The 17,838-nt window shown below is 35.8% G+C and overlaps 1 long non-coding RNA gene across 6 annotated transcripts in view; it reads left to right on the top strand.

The window, feature by feature from the left end:
* LOC132646368 (uncharacterized) overlaps window positions 1-17,838 on the top strand; it is a 41,732-nt gene that overhangs the window by 4,947 nt on the left and 18,947 nt on the right. Inside the window, exon 2 of one of the 6 annotated variants that reach the window (XR_009584583.1) lies at window positions 2,862-3,021. The exons of the other annotated variants lie outside the window; for them this stretch is intronic. This is a non-coding gene — a long non-coding RNA (uncharacterized LOC132646368). The remainder of the gene's footprint in view (window positions 1-2,861; window positions 3,022-17,838) is intronic. 6 annotated transcript variants of the gene reach the window in all.

The following is a 17,838-nucleotide window of genomic DNA, read 5'->3' as shown; positions in this document are numbered from 1 at the left end:
CCTGTTCCCTCCAGCTCTTTATCTTCCTCTTATGTCTTGAAATATGTTCATTACCAATACAGCTTAACAACTGTGGCATGTAAAGACCATACTTTCTTTCTCTGAGGACCATAGAATGTTATTCAAAGGCATTCACCTTACTGACCATTTAGAGAAATGTGTTGTTTATGGAGGACCCAATATGACTTACGTTGGACAATTGAAACAAATTTTGTTTTATAGGCATCCACAGTGATACACACTTGTATTCTGTAATTACACCAGGCTAGAACTGAGGCAGGAGGACTAAAAGATCAAGGCCAGCCTAGCCTGTGCAACAAACAACACTTCAACTCAACAAACCAACAGTGTGTGTGTATGTGTGTGTGTGTGTGTGTGCGTGTGCACTTGCGTGCACACAAGCTCCTGTGCATGGTCCACATGAGAAGCCATTTCTTTCTTTCAGCATATGGATTTCCAGGATTGACCTCAGCTTTTGAGCTTGGTGGCAAGTATTCACTCTACTAAACTATCTCACCTGTCCCCTCAAAATGAATGTATTCTTAAGGAAATCATCTTGCAATTTGCTTGTAATGAAAAATATCTAGATGCTTTAGGTTACTTTTAACATTAAATTTAATTTATAATAAAAATATAAATATATGAGCCCATTAAGGAAGAGTGTGTGTGTATATATATATATGTGTGCTTGCTTATGAAAAATACATTTTTGACACAAATTTATGTATGCATATTTATACTCATTAAGGTATTGAAAATTATTCACTTTAGTCTCCTTGTTGAGTTCATTTCGTCTTCAGAGCTTTCCTGTTAAAAGTGTCCAAAGTTTCTTTAGTACCTCTGCATATAGAATTCTCCACATTAAATTTTATAAGATCAATATGTTGTGAATTAACTAATTGAGTGCATTTGAATCTCAAGTAAAAAATGTCTTGGAACTAGCCGGGTTATAAAAATAATTTAGTTTGTCCTCTCATACTGATGAAGAAGTTGAGAACTGCAAGGTGACATAGTTATTATCAGCATATGACAACTAGTTATCTAAGGGATTTGAAATGATCTTTTCTAGGCTTTCAGCTAGTGACTTCTGTACCAGTGAAATCCTTTAGTAGTTTTTACAGCACATATCATTTCAGATTAAGATAGAGAGTATGTGGAAGGGTGGGAACACACTACAAAGACTAATCAGTTGCAGCCAGCTATGTCAGAACTTTTAGGAAGCTACTAATTCAATTTCTGCTCCAACTCACCCAATAGACACTTCTCCACACCCTACACAATGAGAAAATATTTAACAGCATAATGCTGATTTATCACAAGTGCCTTTTTTTTTTCTATCTGTACATGTCTTGTATTGTCTTTAGACTATTTTCCCCTCACACTATAATCTCTGGAAAGTCTAACTACCTGAAATATAATACTCTTATGTCACATCTGATTTGTTTCTTAAAATTCTAATCTACATAGAAAATGGGACTATTGCAAAGAGAACCACAATTTAATAATCCTCATATAAAAGATTTGTTCTGAATTTCTTATTACGGAAACATGCAGAACAAAATACATCCTGTTAAAATAATACAAAAATCCAATTTATGATGAAGTAACAAAACCTCAGTCATATAAAAATGCTCAATTTTCTGAAAAGCAGAAATCCATAAAATTACTTCAAGCTTTCATATATGTCAACCTTTGAGCATTTTATGCAAGTATTTATTTGTTTGTTTCTTTATACAGCAAACCTAAAGTGAATGTGCGCATCAAAATCTATTTGATAAATGTTCTTTATGAATTATATAGAAATAACAACAAAACTGACAAAAATAAACTCTAAAAATTTTTAAACCCTCATGCAATTCCCTTACCAAATTAAAATATTTAAGCTGAAAGCATTATTTATGACTTATGGAAATGTTGCTAGAAACATTTGTTGAGTAGAGTTTGTATTACTGTACATGTTTGTGTGCTCAATACCAAGTCTTACATGCATTTCAGATAACATTCTGTCAACCATTGTTTTGTCATTGAAAAAAAAATCACAGGTTGGGTTTTTTGTTTGTTTGTTTGTTTGTTTTGTTTTTTCATGCTGTTTTTATCTCCCTCACTCTATATTCCTATTATCCAGCACAGTACTCAAGAGAGAGGAAAAGCCCAATAAATGTTTTTTGGAGGTCTGAAACTAAGTACTAAATAAATCATTCTATTTCAAAATATTTTTACAGTATTTGTTATATATTGACCAATTGAATGCAAACCTGCTAGAAGTGACAGTGCTCACAATCCACTCTATGTCAGCAATAAATATGGTTCAAGGCTTGCTAGTCAACTGGATTTTTACCGTGCTTTGAAGTAGAACCGTGTGCTTATTTGAAAATGGAGCAGCGAGGTATAGGAGAATTGGATATCAGTTATTAACTTCTGTTTTAATCTGTCTTTTCAGGCTGTTACGATAAAATATATGTTGGATGGTGCAGAAAACAGAACTTTATTAGTCTTATTTCTCTGGACTAAAAACTTCTGATGAAGCTGTCTGTAAATGTGGTCACTGGAGAGGGTTTAAGGTCTACTTTCTGGTTTCAGATAGAAGCCTTAGAGAATACTTGCACAGCCTTTCCCATCATGTTGGGGGGTAAAAAAACAAAACAAAACAAAACAAAAACAAATAAGGCAAGGTAGAAAGACTAGAGATTGTAGAGCAGATGAGAAGTGTTCTTCCTTAATTCACTGACCACAGTCTCCAGTGACTGGCCCTCCAAGTGTAATTTTATACAAAGTAGTTTTATAATGCAGATCATTATATTAAAATATTTTATTTTCTCCAAAATTAAACTGGAAAATTCATTTCAATTTTGGAATTACAGTGAAACCAGCCTATAACAAGACAACTAGAGAAGCCAGTGGGAATAGCAAAAGCCAGCAGGCTTCGACCCTTTGCACCTCCAGGCCCCTGAGGACTGCTGATAAGAGGAGCCATAGCCTTGCCCAGGGAGGAGCATACCAGTTTCTTATCTAGTAATAAAGGTCAGCCCTAAATATATACATACATGTAACATTATACAGACTAGGTGGGTTATATTTATAAATATGTATTCATATACAGGATAATTTTTCATGCAATAGCAATTAATGAAAAGAGGGGCGTGACTTTGAAAAACAAAACAAGACAGGATATATTGGATTTTTTTAAAGGGAGAACTGTGACAATTATAATCTCAAAAAATAAAGCACTGAGATGTCACCAATTTTTTGTTATTTTTTATTTATCTATTTATTTTTAATCTCTGTGTGTGTGTGTGTCTGTATCTGTGTGTGTGCGTGCACACAGGTGTGAGCGAGCCAGTGACCAGATGCTTTGGATAGCCCTGGAAGCAGAGCCTCAGGCCTTTGTGTCCCACTAGACACTGGTGCTGGTAATAGAGCTCAGATCCCCTCTAAGAACAGCATTCATTCACTCTTAGCCATGTACCAACTCTTCAGCCCATACTAGGTTCCCTTAATTCACCATACTGCATTTCTTCCAGTGGTGACGAGAAGAACAATTAGGATAGAAATATTAATTTTAAGTGATTTTGTTAATTACATTAGCATGCTATGTAATGTAAAAATTATTCATTTGCTTCTCAGAAATAAAATATTTTTGGAGAAAACTAATATGTTGTGATATAAAGATCTGAACTATAAAACTAATATATATAATAATTTTGCTATTTGAGGTTTATAAGATGAACGTTATTTTGTCAAATCATTATATTAGTTACTTATCTACTAAAAACTATTCATTAATTCTGTGATTACATGTATTCATTACACAGGAAATGATACAAATAGGTATGATAGTCCCTACCACTTATCATAAATGTAATTGTAAATGTCATATTTCCTGACAAAAATAACTTTATAATTATGCACCTTATGATATGTACGTCATATTGTTTATAATCATAAAACTCAAAAAAGAAGATGCAAGGTATGAACAAGAAATAATAGTAAGAGAAGAATAATGGCTGGAGTTATTTTGGAGTTGCATAAGCCAGGTCATTCTGTATGAGAACCTTCTGGAATTGGAAAAGGAATGGAAGCAAATCTTCTTTACAGTTCCTAGAAACAGTGAACTTATTTAGGTATTGAAATGAAAGAAACCACACTATTTTCTACAAGTAAGCTGAATGGTTAAGACTATCTATGATTGCATAGATTTATTTCAAATATACAACTTATCATACAACTTGATTCATGACCAAGATGGTATCAGAAGAGAAATACACTATTATATGAGGACGGGGGAGAAAGGAAGAAAGAAAGAATCATGCTCAATTAATTGAAAACTAGATAGGGAGAACCAGTGCAAATATGTTGAAAAGGCACTAAGCACAGAGCTGCTGAGATTTAAGAAATATAAAAGATTTTCAAATTGTACAAGTTTACATTCCCACCAGCAATTGAGGAGGGTCACTCTTTCCCCACATCCTCTCAAGCATGTGTTGACACTTGAGTTATTGATCTTCTCCATTCTGATGGGTGTGAGGTGGAATCTCAGGGTCCTTTTGATTTGCATTTTCCTTATGAGTAGGTACACTGAGCATTTCTTTAAGTGTTTCTCAGCCATTTGATATTCCTCTGTTGGTAATTCTCTATTTAACTCTCTACCCCACTTTTAATTGGATTATTTGGTTTGTTGGTTTTTAATTTCTTGATTTTTTTCATATATATTTTTAAATTAAATTTTTATTTTTTATTGATTACATTTTATTTGCTTTGCATCCCAGCTGCAGCTGCCTTCATTCCATTCCAATCCTACCCACCCTCTCTCATATCCCATGCTCCTCTCCAAGCCCACCGATAGGGGAGTTCTACCTTCCCTTCCATCTGACCCTAGCTTATCAGGTCTCATCAGGACTGAAGGCACTGTCCTCCTCTGTGCTCTGTCATGGCTGCTCCTCCCTCAGGGGGAGTGGTGGACAAAGAGCCAGCCACTGAGTTCATGTCAGAGACAGTCCCTGTTCCCATTATTAGGGAACCCACTTGGACACTGAGCTGACACGGGTTATATCTGAGCAGGAGTTCTTGGTTATATCCATGAATGTATCTTGGTTGGAGTATCAGTCTCAGAAAATACCCTTGAGCCCAGGTATTTTGGTTCTGTTGCTCTCCTTGTGGAGCTTCTGTGCTCCCCAGGTCTTACTAACTACCTCTTCCTTCATATGATTCCCTGCATTCTGCCCAAAGTTTGGTTATGAGTCTCAGCATCTGTTTTGACACACTACTAGGTACTGTCTTTCAGAGGCCCTCAGGAGTAGGCTCCTGTCTTGTTTCTTGTTTTCTCCTTTTTCAAATGTCCTTCCCCTTTGTCTTTCTAAGTGGGGATTGATCCTCTTAGCCTGGGTCCTCTTTCTTATCTTCTTTAGGTGTACCAATTTTAATATGTTAATCTTATCTTATAGGTCTAGTATCCACTTATAAGTGAGAATGTACCAAATTAAAAAAAAATGGGGTACGTAGCTAATCAGAGAATTCTCTATAGAAGAATGTAGAATGGCAGAGAAACACTTAAAGAAATGCTCAACATTCTTAGCCATCAGGGGAATGCAAATCAAAACAACCCTGAGATTTCACTTTACACCTAACAGAGTGGCTAAGATCAAAAACTCAAGTGACAGTACATGCTGGAGAGGATGTGGAGAAAGGGGAATGCTCCTACATTGCTGGTGGGAATGTAAACTTGTACAACCACCTTGGAAATCATTCTGGCACTTTCTCAGACAGTTAGGAATAACACTTCCTCAAGATCCAGCTATACCACTCCTAGGCATATATCCAAAAGCTGCTCAAGTACACAACAAGGACATTTGTTCAACCATGTTTGTAGGAGCTTTATTTGTAATAGCCAGAATCTGGAAACAACCCAGATGTCCATCAATGGAAGAATGGATACAGAAATTGTGGTACTTTTACACAGTGGAATACTACTCAGCCATTAAAAAACAAGGAAATCATGAAATTTGCAGGCAAATGGCAGGATCTAGAAAAGATCATCCTGAGTGAGGTATCCCAGAAGCAGAAAGAGTTCTTTATATATTATCGACATATTAGACCTCTGATAAATGTAAGTTTGGTGAAGAGTTTTTGACACTCTGTAAGCTGTCCTTTTGTTCCACTGACAGTGTCTTTTGCTTTACAGAAGCTTCTCAGTTTCATGAGGTCCCATTTATTAATTTTTTATCTTAGAACCTGACCTGTTGGTGTTCTGTTCAGAAAGCTGTCTACTGTGCCAAGGAGTTCAACGCTTTTCCTCAAGTTTCCTTCTAATTGATTTACTGTGTCTCGTTTTTTTTTTTTTTTTTTTTTTTTTTTTTTTCTATACAACCACACTGAGTTTTATTTTTACCTTTAAAATAACACTCTAAGGGGTATAGTTTAGATGAATGGGGAGGAGGTCCCCCCTATCAGTGAACTTGGAAAGGGGCACAGTGGAGATGAGGGAGGGAGGGACTGGGAGGGAATGAGGGATCGGGACACAGCTGTGTCTGGTTTTATGTTGAGGTCTTTGATCCACTTGGACTTTAGTTTTGTGCAAGACAATAAATATGGATCCATTTGCATGTTTTACATGTACACATCCAGATAGACCAGCACCATTTGTCGAAGAATCTGTCTCTTTTCCATTATATAGTTTTGGCTTCTTTGTCAAAAATCAGGTGTCTCTAAGTGTGTGGATTTATTTCTGGATCTTCTACTCAATTCCATTGTTCCACCAGTCGGTTTCTATGCCAGATCCATGCAGTTTTTCATTATTGTCACTCTATAGTAAAACTTGAGACCTGGCACTTTCTCAAAAAATTGAGAATAGTGTTATCTCAAGCCTAGCTATACTGCCTTTGGTCATATACCCCAAATATACTCTATCATACAACAAGGGCATTTGCTCAACTACGTACATAGCAGCTTTATTCATAATAGCCAAAATCTGGAAACAACCTAGATGCCCCTTTACCTAAGAATGTATAGAGAAATTGTGGTACATTTACACAATGGAATACTGCTCAATAAAAAAAAAAAAAACAAAAAAAAAAAACAAAAAAAAAAAAACAAGGAATTCATGAAATTTGCAGGCAAATGGATGGAACTAGAAAAGATCATCTTGAGTGAGGTAATTCAAAAGCAAAAATACACAAAAGGTATGTACTCGCTTATAAGCAGATATTACCCATGCAATATAGGACAACTGTAGTAAAATCCACAGACCAAAAGAAGCTAAATAACAAGAAGGATGTGTATGATAGGCTCCTGTCCTGTTTCCTTTTTCCATTCTTTCCTGTGTCTATCCTGTCTACTATTCTGATTGAGAATTAAACATCCTCTCTAGGTTCCACCCAGCAGGGAATGGAAACAGATGCTGAGACTCATAGCCATACTTTGGGCAGATCTCAGGGAGTCTTATGAAGAAGGGAGTAGGGGTGGATAGAAGGACATGAAGGGGACAGAAGCTTCACAAGTAGACCAAAAAAGCCAAAATATCCAAGCCTGGATGGCCTGCAGAGATTGATGTACCAACCAAGGACCATGCATGAAGAAGACCCAGACCAGGGGGTAGCCCATTGGCAACTCAATCTCCTTGAGGGTTCTCTAGTTAATAGTAGTAGGGACTGACTCTGACATGGACTCTGTTGCCTGCTGTTTGATCACTTCCCCCTGGTGAGGCAACCTTGTCAGACCACAGAGGAAGTGGACCCAGGCAGCCCTGATGAGACTTGATAGGCTAGGGTCAGATGATAGGAGATGAGGACTCCCCATTTCAGTAGCTTAGAGGGAGAAAATGGGGGGTAAAACAAGGGAAGGTTGGACTTGGAGGAATTGAAGGATATGACTACAGTTGGGATATAAATTGATAAAAAATAATTAGAATGCTTTCACATAAAAAGAAATATGAGAGAGAGAGATATCTTAAAATGAGACCACAAGAGAATGACAGACTGTGTAGAGAGTGTATTTTAATGAAGGGAATGGCATGTAGCAATTTGATCCTTTTCTTCTTGTACATTTTTTTTAATAGTGTACAATCAAGAAAGCAAACTGAACATTTACTTAATTAGAATGCATCATTAATTTTAGTGTCTTATGAACTCTGAAGGCCTTTCACCTCTTTAATGAAAATAAAGAGAAGCTGAACTACTTGATTGCTAATTCTCTTGGTATCTCTAAGTCTCTCTAATGCTTGTACTTTCTCTTCTCAAGAAACAGATTCCTTGTAGGGAGATGGAAAACAGTCCTTCACAAACATCATCCAATTTTGGTTCTGTGAAAAAACTATGAATTTATAGTGAAGAATATATATTGATGAATATGAACAATATTCATTTCACACTATACTAACCTACTTCTTTAATAATCTTTAATAATAATCTTTTTAAGAAAAGAAAACAAATATGTTGATATCATTTGTAGACCACCTGTTTCCTAGGAAAAAAAAAGCTAAATGAGAAAATTAAAGGAAAAGATGCTAAGTAGAATACAAAATACTAACAAAATTACTCCATCAACAGAGAAAATAATAATCCTAGAAACAAATATTACTGCTTCTATAAGTATTTTAATTTCTTTAACTATAACTTTAAACCATAGTTTCATTTCTCTTAAATTTTAATACAAACAGTTGAATTAGAAAGGCAGCTTTGTTCTACCTAAGGCGAATGTATTAATTAGGAACTCAAAATAAATTAAAGTTTGTTTTATTTCTTTGTTTGGACAGAGTTCAGATAAGTTTCTAGAATGGCTTTGGTGTTCTGTTTCACAGGGCTTCGGTGACCCAGAAAGGTCTTCTCTCATGGCTCATCAGTGCACTAAGTCTTTGTACTTTATGGTTGCATTTGGCAAAATGTGGGGAAAAAGAGCATGAAGCATCTCTTTAGAGATTTGATGGAAAATCAGAATCTACGAGTCAAGTCATTTACAGAACCACACCTAGCTACAAAGAATATGCAACAATAAAGTCCTTCATGTCTGGAAAGTTGAAGGTGTCATAAAGGAAGCATGATGCTGCACTGATTTTATTAAGCCAGAGTGTTTTTCTAAATGATTAAAGAATCATATTACACATTCAATATAGATTGAGGAATTCTCAGCTTCTTCTGTGAATAAGTCAGGCAGGAAGTTTAATAAAAATGAGACCAGTATGTTACAAGAGAAACCAGACCATTCCATAAGCTAATAGGCTTTATAGATATTTAACTTTTAAACAAATGGATATCTATTTTCCCTGATTATGCTCACAAGATATCTTTGTGGTATTCAACTAGATATCCACACCAACATTCAACTAATACACATATAAAGTTAATCAAGATATTGACACTATATATTTTACACAAATTTGCTCAAAATTGATGACTGACTTAAAGTAAAAAGTATAGACTATAAAAGTATGAGAAAACAGCATATATAAATATCTAGATGATCTTGAGTTTAGAAATATTTTGATATAACTAATAATTCATGAAAAATAGTAAGTTGAAGATCATTCTTATTAAAAGCCTTTTCATTGCAAATGATAGTAATGCTATTAAAGGATGGCCACAGACTTGGAAAAAATTTCTCAAAACACATATATGAAAAATAGACTGGTATTAAAATACAGAACAATCATATAAAATGCAGCAATCATAAAAAAATTAACAGAAACTGGGCAAATTAATTAAATAAAATCTTTATCAAAACTTAAAAATGATAAGCTACTGATTTCTTTTCTCCTTTTACCTGTCTGTAAATTCAGATATTTCCTTCTCAGAGACTTCATGGCCTGCAATGGAATCTCCTTCATTAAGGCAGATAACAGAGATCTTAGCAAGGACTCAAAACGAAAATTAATCTTTTCCTTTGTTAAAGAACTAGAGAAGGACAATATGAAGACAGAACAAGAGAATGGTGAAGTCTAAAGGTAGGACTGGTGACAGGGAAGCAACCATTCTCCTTTTAGACGGGAACTTGATATGTCTCAGTAGAAAGGAAAAACTGTGGACCTCATTTTGTAGACGCCAGTGTTTAACCTTTCCAAATATCAAGAGTTTCCCCTACCAGGAGTTTCCCTTCCTGGATCTTTAAGTATCTGAGACAGCTTATACCCTCATGGAAAAGAAGACTTATTTGACACTGATCTATAGACATATGGGTTTCAATAGAAAATAATTTCTTAAATGAAAGGTTAAGGGATAAAACCTAGGATAACTTGGAGTCTAGTTACAGATAAATCAAAATTATAACAATAGATACTAAGAAAACTATTATATATGAAGCTAACTGCAACTTCCTTCTATAATAAAGAATGATTGGAGTTTAAAATAATAATAACAAAAAATGTGCAAGAGAATTTGATACACACTACAAAGTTTATTGAGAGGCTAGGTAAATATGTTCATCTCGTAAAACAATCAATGAAAATGTTCACAGGGTTATAAAATTTGTATTTGTATTTGCATACAATTCATGTTTGTAAAGTGCTTGGAAGTCATCTCCATGTAATATGTTGTTATTCTTCATAGGCATAATATCACTTGGTTATTCTGAATGAAAGGTACCTGGTTGGGAACTTGCAAGCTTCTGTATAGACGGACACTACATCTTGAAGTCATTTCAGGAATCCATTCTCTAAGACATCCTTCTAGGGATTTAAGTGTGATCACAAGTCATGCATCAAATACCTGAATATTTGTTACAGAATATAAAGTGACTGTTCTGGGAGCTCAGAAAAAATGAAAGTGAACCTGCTTTCTTTCTTTCCCAACATGTTCTGTGAAATTGGTGACTTAGGTCATGAAGCATAAATAAATATAGAAATAGAAGGAGGTATTTACCTCCTGGCTCATAAGATTTTGCTAGAGGATTATTGACAGCTTCTTTAGGCAGACATATTTGTTATAATCCAGCACTGACAACATGTGCTGTGGATTTGCAAAAATAATATTTTTGGATAAGCTCTTAGAAGATGTTTAGAATTTGTTTAAGAACATGGTCCACCATTCTGGAGGGAAAAAAAAAAGACTGTAGCAGCTCTGGCTAGAAGTCAGCAGGGGCTTTCTCTGCCATGGATTCTGTTGCCTGCTTTTTGATCACTTCCCTCTGGTGTGGCTGCCTTGGCAGGCCACAACAGAGGAGGATGTGCTCAGTCTTTATGTGACTTGATGTTCTGTGGTGGGTTGGTGGAAGGGTCTCCCCTTCCCTGAGGAATAGGGGAGGATGATAAGGAGAAAAGGGAGAGAGTGTGGGAGAGAGAGAAGGAGGGGGTTGTGGTTTGGATGTAAGGTAAAAAATAAGTACATTAATTAATTAAAAAAGAAGGCAAGTTCTCCGGCCCTTCTTTGAGAAACAGAGAGGATGACTTTGGAAAAGTCAAAGAGAACACTACAGAGGGAGAAGCCTATTATGCTTCATCTCTAATTAAAGCAGTCACCATGGTAATTCTGGTTCCTTTAAGGTTCAGATGGGATCAAAGTACATAAAGGCTGTTGGATGGAAAGACTGAGCAGTCTCTGAGCCTTACCTGTGGTAGTCTTCCATAAGAATTCTAGTTATACAACATGCTCTGTATGGATAATGTTTCTCATAGGTATATGCTTTCTTTTCTTTTTCTCTTTTTCTATTTATTTATTACAATTTATTCACTTTGTATCTATGAAAAAAGGCTATGTGTATGAAAAAAGAGCAAAGAGAGACACATGAGAGGGTTTTAGAGGGAGGAAAGGGAATGGAGCATTTATGTAATTGTATTATAATTTCAAAAATAAATAGTTTTTAAAAGATAATGCATTTTCCCCCACCCCCAGAAAAAGAATTCAAGTTATAGAAGCAAGCATTTTTCCATACTGTCTTACACAACCTCATAAACACTGCAAAACTGAGCTTTTTGAGTTTCAAAAGAACTAGCTTTCGTAATTTACTGTCTTTACCCAGGGTCATAAAGCTACTAAGGCTTCTTATTAGCAATGTCTCCAGATACAATAACTGCTTGGTAATTCTCATGCTTCTTATTATATTCCGAATGTTTATGTTAGACATTATTCGATCCTCATGTTTTATGATGAAAAAATGGAAAATTATTTACCTCTGCACTCAAAGAAGCTAAGCCTGGAGTGTAGATGAAGAAGGTGGTGTTACTAGCCCTTCACCACGGATCTAGGGAACTCAAACTGTAATTTAAAGACCAATATTTTTCTGTAAGACAAAGTAACAGCTTATAAGAAAGTGACTGAATTTCAAATGGCTTCCAAGTTTTTGTGATGATATAGTAGAGAAACCTCAGCCCCTCTGAGTGAATATGTTCCTATGTATTTACTGAATGATCTCAGTATTTTCATCTAACAGTATGTTTACTAAAGAAGTCTTTACACCATCATAATGATGAATGCTGTTTATTCATTAAATTCTGCTTAATTCAAGTATCATTTTTTTGAGTTTGTCATATTGAGGACTATATTAGTATGCTTTCCAACTTGTAATTTCTCTATTTCCACTTCTCTCATTTACTCACTTTTTTCCCTTTCTAAAGTTTATGAGCTTGTCGTTCTCTCATATATATATATATATATATATATATATATATATATATATATATATGTGTGTGTGTATGTATGTATATATGACTCCATTTAATATTGATCATATGTATATGTATTTATTACTGTTTCCTTCTATTAGATAATCTAACAAGAAAAAAAACTGATTCTCCTCATATTAGTATAGGTTACCTGTAGCTCTTTATCTAAGGGTGAGTCTTTGTGAGATGAATCACATCCATGCTTCAATATCAGTTAATCTTGTCATTATGCATGTCTTGTTCAAGTGACCATATGTTAAGATTTCAGTATCCAAGCGGGGTTCCTAGTAAGAGGAACAGGGACTTTCTCTGACATGAACTCAGTGGGTGGCTTTTTGATAACCTTCTCCTGGGGAGGGGGGTGCAGCCTTATCAGGCCACAGAGGAAGACAATGCAGCCAGTCTGATGAGACCTGATAGGCTAGGGTCAGATGGAAAGGGAGGAGCACCTCCCCTATCAGTAGATTTGGAGAGAGGCATGGGATGAGATGAGGGAGGGAGGGTAGGATTGGGAAGGAATGAGGGAGGGGGCTACAGCTGGGATACAAAGTGAATAAACTGTAATTAATGTAAAAATTAAATGATCATGTAAAAAAAGTTCATGGGTTCACTTTCTTGTCATATATAGAAGACAGTCTAGTCACAAGTATTCTCATCCTTCTTTTACAATCTCTCTAACCCCTCTTCCACAATGTTTTCTGAGCCTTAGGTATTGGGGTTGTATTGTAGAGGAACTATTTGGAGCAGAGCCTGGGCATTGCATGTCACTCATTTTATGCATTTTGACTAGCTGTGGGTTTATATGACGTGCTCCTCTGTTTGCTCTAAAATGAAACTTCTTTGATGAAGAGTTTAAGCTACATTTTCTGTCGATATACTAGGTAAGACGGCAGTTTGTATGGGTATATACAGTCTCCATAGACTTACATGTGTGAATCTTGACCCAGGAAGAGCAGCGCTATTGGTGTGGCCTTGTTGGAGGATGTGTGTCACTTTCTGTGACACTTTACAGCGACACTTCACTATTGATGTGGGCTTTGAAGTCTCCTATGCTCAATCTCAGTCCAGTATCAAACTCAGTCTTACTCTTCTGCCTTCAGGTGAAGAGGTAGAACTCTCAGTTCTGTCTCCAAACCCATGTCATCCTGCATCCTGCCATACTTTCCATCATGATGATAATGGACTAAACCTTTGAAACTGTAAGAAAGCCCCAATTCTAAGAGCTTTCCTTTATAAGAGTTTATTTGGAAGAGGGAGTTCTCTTCCCCTCTCATCTGACCTTAGCTTATCAGGTTTCATCAGGACTGCATAAATCCTTTTCCTTTGTGGCCGCGCAAGACCACATCACCAGGTGTAAGTGGTCAAAGAGCAGGCAATTGAGTTCATGGCAGAGGCAGTCCCTGCTCCCTTTACTCGGGAACCCACATAGAGACTGAGCTGCCTATAAGCTACATCTGAAGAGGAAGTTTAGGTCCTCTCCTTGCATGGTCCTTGGTTGGTGCATTAGTCTCTGTAGGGTCCCCCTGGCTGAGATATTTGTTGGTATCCTTGTGGAATACCTGTACACTCTGGGTCCTTTTATCCCTGCCCCCTTCTTCCCTAAGCTCCCTGCTGGAGGAAGAGAAGGGGGAGATGGAGGGAAGGTGGTGCCAGAAAGAGATGAGGAAGGGGGCTACAATTGGGATATAAAATGAATAAATTGTAAAAAATAAAGAGTTGATTTGGTCATGGTTTCTCTTCACAGTAATAAAACTGAAATTAAGACAGGTATATAGAACACAGTTGGTAATTTCACTGGGTTGGAAATGGATCACAGGAGGAACTCCTCTATATTCTGTGACCTCTCCAGAAAGAATCAGGTCGAGATGTTTGTAGTATCCTTGTCTACCATAGAACGGAGCTTCTTGGATGAACAGTTAGAGGGACATTGATTTGTAGGGAAAGGGGCGTCCCTGCTCACTGTTGGTGAAATTGCAAATAAGTACATATACAATGGAAATGAGTGTGGAGAATTCCCCCAAAAGCTAAAAGAATATCTTCCTGCACTGCTGTATTATAATGCCAAAGGCCTCAACATTCAATTCTGTATATACTTACTCTGTCATGTTCATTGCCTCTGTGTTCACAATACTTAGTAATTGGAAAAAAAAAAAAAACCTAAATGTCCTTCAATTAATTAATGAATAAAAAAATACAGTCTAAATACACAATGGAAATTCATTCAACTCTCAAAAAATCGAAATCATGAAATTTGTAGGTACATGCCATCAACTCCCTAACAAATGCCCCAGTGCCAAGCATGGAGAAATTCTATGTAAGGTGTTTAGAGAGGTCCAAGAGACCACTCCCCCCAAGAGAAAATGCTGTTGCCACTGTCGCTGGGTGTCTCTCAGAACTTGATGGTAAGTCCCTATAATGACAGCAAACACTTTGGAGGCATGACTTGGAGCAGTAGAACTGACTGGGAAAACACCTCTCTGTGGACTAGCTCTCATAGCAATAGAAGGTGCTATGCAAGCTGGCACAGAAGAAGAGAAATCAATGGTGCTGGGCTTGAAACTAATGAGTGAAAACAATAATGGCTGCAGACGACAAAGGGATGATGGCAAACTGCTCTGTGTGGCCACTTCATTTGTGTCTGTTTGTCCCACCTCTTTTCTGGCTGCTTTTGATTCGTTTTGTTTTTCCTGAATATCACTTATTTCAGTCCATTTTTGATAAAAACAAAAAAGAAACAGTGATTTTATTGTATTAGTCTAAATTATTTTCGTTACACATTTGAGATGATAATAAAAGTTTTCACTTTGTTCAAAGAAAGACAGAAAGAAAAAAAAAAAAACCTCAGCTTTATGATGTTAGGGAAGTGCAAATTAAGAGGTCATTGAAACACAACAAGCCCATCTATTACAACAGCTATATTAAAACAAAACAAAAAAAATGTGAGAGAATGTAAAATAAATGTATCCTTTTTTCTTGCTGGCGAGTATGCAAAATGACAGGCATTTTTTTTTTTTTTTTTTGGAGAGTAGTTTGGAAAATTCAGTACAGTTTTATTATTCAGTTAAATAACCATATCCTTTTGTATTTTATCAAGTGGCTTACATGCATACACAGAAAATACTTGTGTCACTTTTCTCAATTTCTACAATTTGGCAGCACACAACTATCCTTAAAAAAAGTGAAGACAGAAGCGTGCCATCTTGATATAACATTATGTAATGCAGTGAGCAAATAAGTGGATCACCAAATTAAGTAATACATAGAGAAAACATATGTATATATATATATATATATGTGTGTGTGTGTGTGTGTACATATATGTATGTATATATGTATTTGTGAGAAGGATACATAAGAATTGATTGTAGATACATACCATCTTGGAAAGGACAGAACTACAAAACAGAAAAAGTGTCAGTGATTAAATGGTCACTGAATTTTAGTGGTGAAAGTGGGAGAAACTATTACACAGGTAGGCCTTGAGGTATTTCTAACCCTGTCCAGCGGCTAATTCTTGATCTTCATGGTCCTTGATGAACTAATAACTCTTAATGTTACACTTTTTCTTAAAACATAATGTTGCTTCTAAAATGTACCATCACTGTGTGCTCAAGAAACATTCTCTAGTTTATTCTCATGAAATCAGATTTTGTGTTGAATTATTTTATTATTATTTGTTTGTTTGTTTGTTTATTTATTTACTTTGTGTATGCATTTCCCTGAATATTTGTTTGTGCACCGTGTGCTTGTCTGGTGCTTGTGGAAGCCAGAAAATCATTGGATCGCTGCGCTGTGGAGTTACGGATGATTGTGAGACATCATTAGCATATTGGGAATCCAAGCCAGGTATGCTGGAAAGGCATCAGTGCTTTTAACTACAGAGGCCTCTCTCCATCCCATGAGCTGAAATTCCTCTAAGTACATTTCTTGCACTTTTAATGATTAGAAAAAATTCCTGAGGTTTCATTTTCTTTCTGATACTGTTGGCTTCTTCTTACCTTACCTCCAAATGCGTATCTTTGGACTTGCTCTTTTCTAACCTTACGCAGTCCATGCACCTTTTTATTCAGGAATCTTACTTGGTAGCATAACAGCCTTTATAATGAAATGGATCCAAAATTAGCACTGTACCCCAATCCTTTTTTTCAACTATCTACCTACATTTTTCTATAGTTAATCAACAATCATCCACACTTTATGTCATCACTAAACAGATGTCTGGAGGAATCCATGGTGTCTCTCTTTCTATCAGAGTATGTTCACCACACTGGAAGAGACTTACTGACAGATGATTGTAAGTTCTTCATACAGCTGTAGGAGGTTGCTGATTAATACCAACTTGTAAATGTTGAAAGAGATTTGAATTGTATGCATTTTTCTTTCTTTTCTCAAAAATCTTTGCACTTGTCCTTCAATTTCTACACAAAATATTCAGCTCAAAAAAAAATGCATGATGATTGTCCAAACTAATTACTCAGTTTCATCAACTCTAAATGAGTTCTACAAATTATAATTGAACGACTCTAACTATTCATGCTTTTATTTACACTATGGTACATTGTCAAATACAGATAATTAAACACTTGAAATTATTAATAAGAGGACAAATCCTTTCAGTATCGATGTAAAGAATACAAGCTTACAATTTGTATAGTAAAAATTAGTTTTCTCAAATATTATAAAGAATAAAAATTAGATATTTATCATGATATTTATATCTCTGTTATAGCTTCTTTATTTTATTTTTATGTCCTCACTTCAAATATAACGCAAACACCTTACCATATACATTTTTATGAGGAAATTATTGCATGTCTCATAACTTTTGTACATAAATAGAAAAATATATACATAGAATTTCTTCCATAATCCAGTGTATTTTGTTTACAGGTAATATATTAAAAATCTTGGACACACACGGTATATACTCACTCATATAGACATATAATATAGGATAAACCTACTAAAGTCTGTACATATAAAGAAACTAATCAAGAGGGAGGACTCTTGCTAAAATGCTCAATCCCCATCTCGAAAGGCAAAGAGAAGAAGAAAACAGGAAACAAGTTAGGATCCTGCCACAGAGGGTCTCTGAAAGGCTCTGTCCTGCAGACTATCAAAGCAAATGCTGAGACTTATAGCCAACTGTTGGGCAGAGTGCATGGAATCTTATGAAAGAAGTGGGAAATAGTAAGATCTGGAGAGGACAGGAACTCTACAAGGAGAGCAACAGAACCAGAAAATTTGAACACAGG

Source organism: Meriones unguiculatus, chromosome 11, assembly GCF_030254825.1.
Source record: "Meriones unguiculatus strain TT.TT164.6M chromosome 11, Bangor_MerUng_6.1, whole genome shotgun sequence".
Taxonomy (NCBI): Eukaryota; Metazoa; Chordata; class Mammalia; order Rodentia; family Muridae; genus Meriones; species Meriones unguiculatus.
This window is presented reverse-complemented; position numbering and strand designations above follow the sequence as displayed.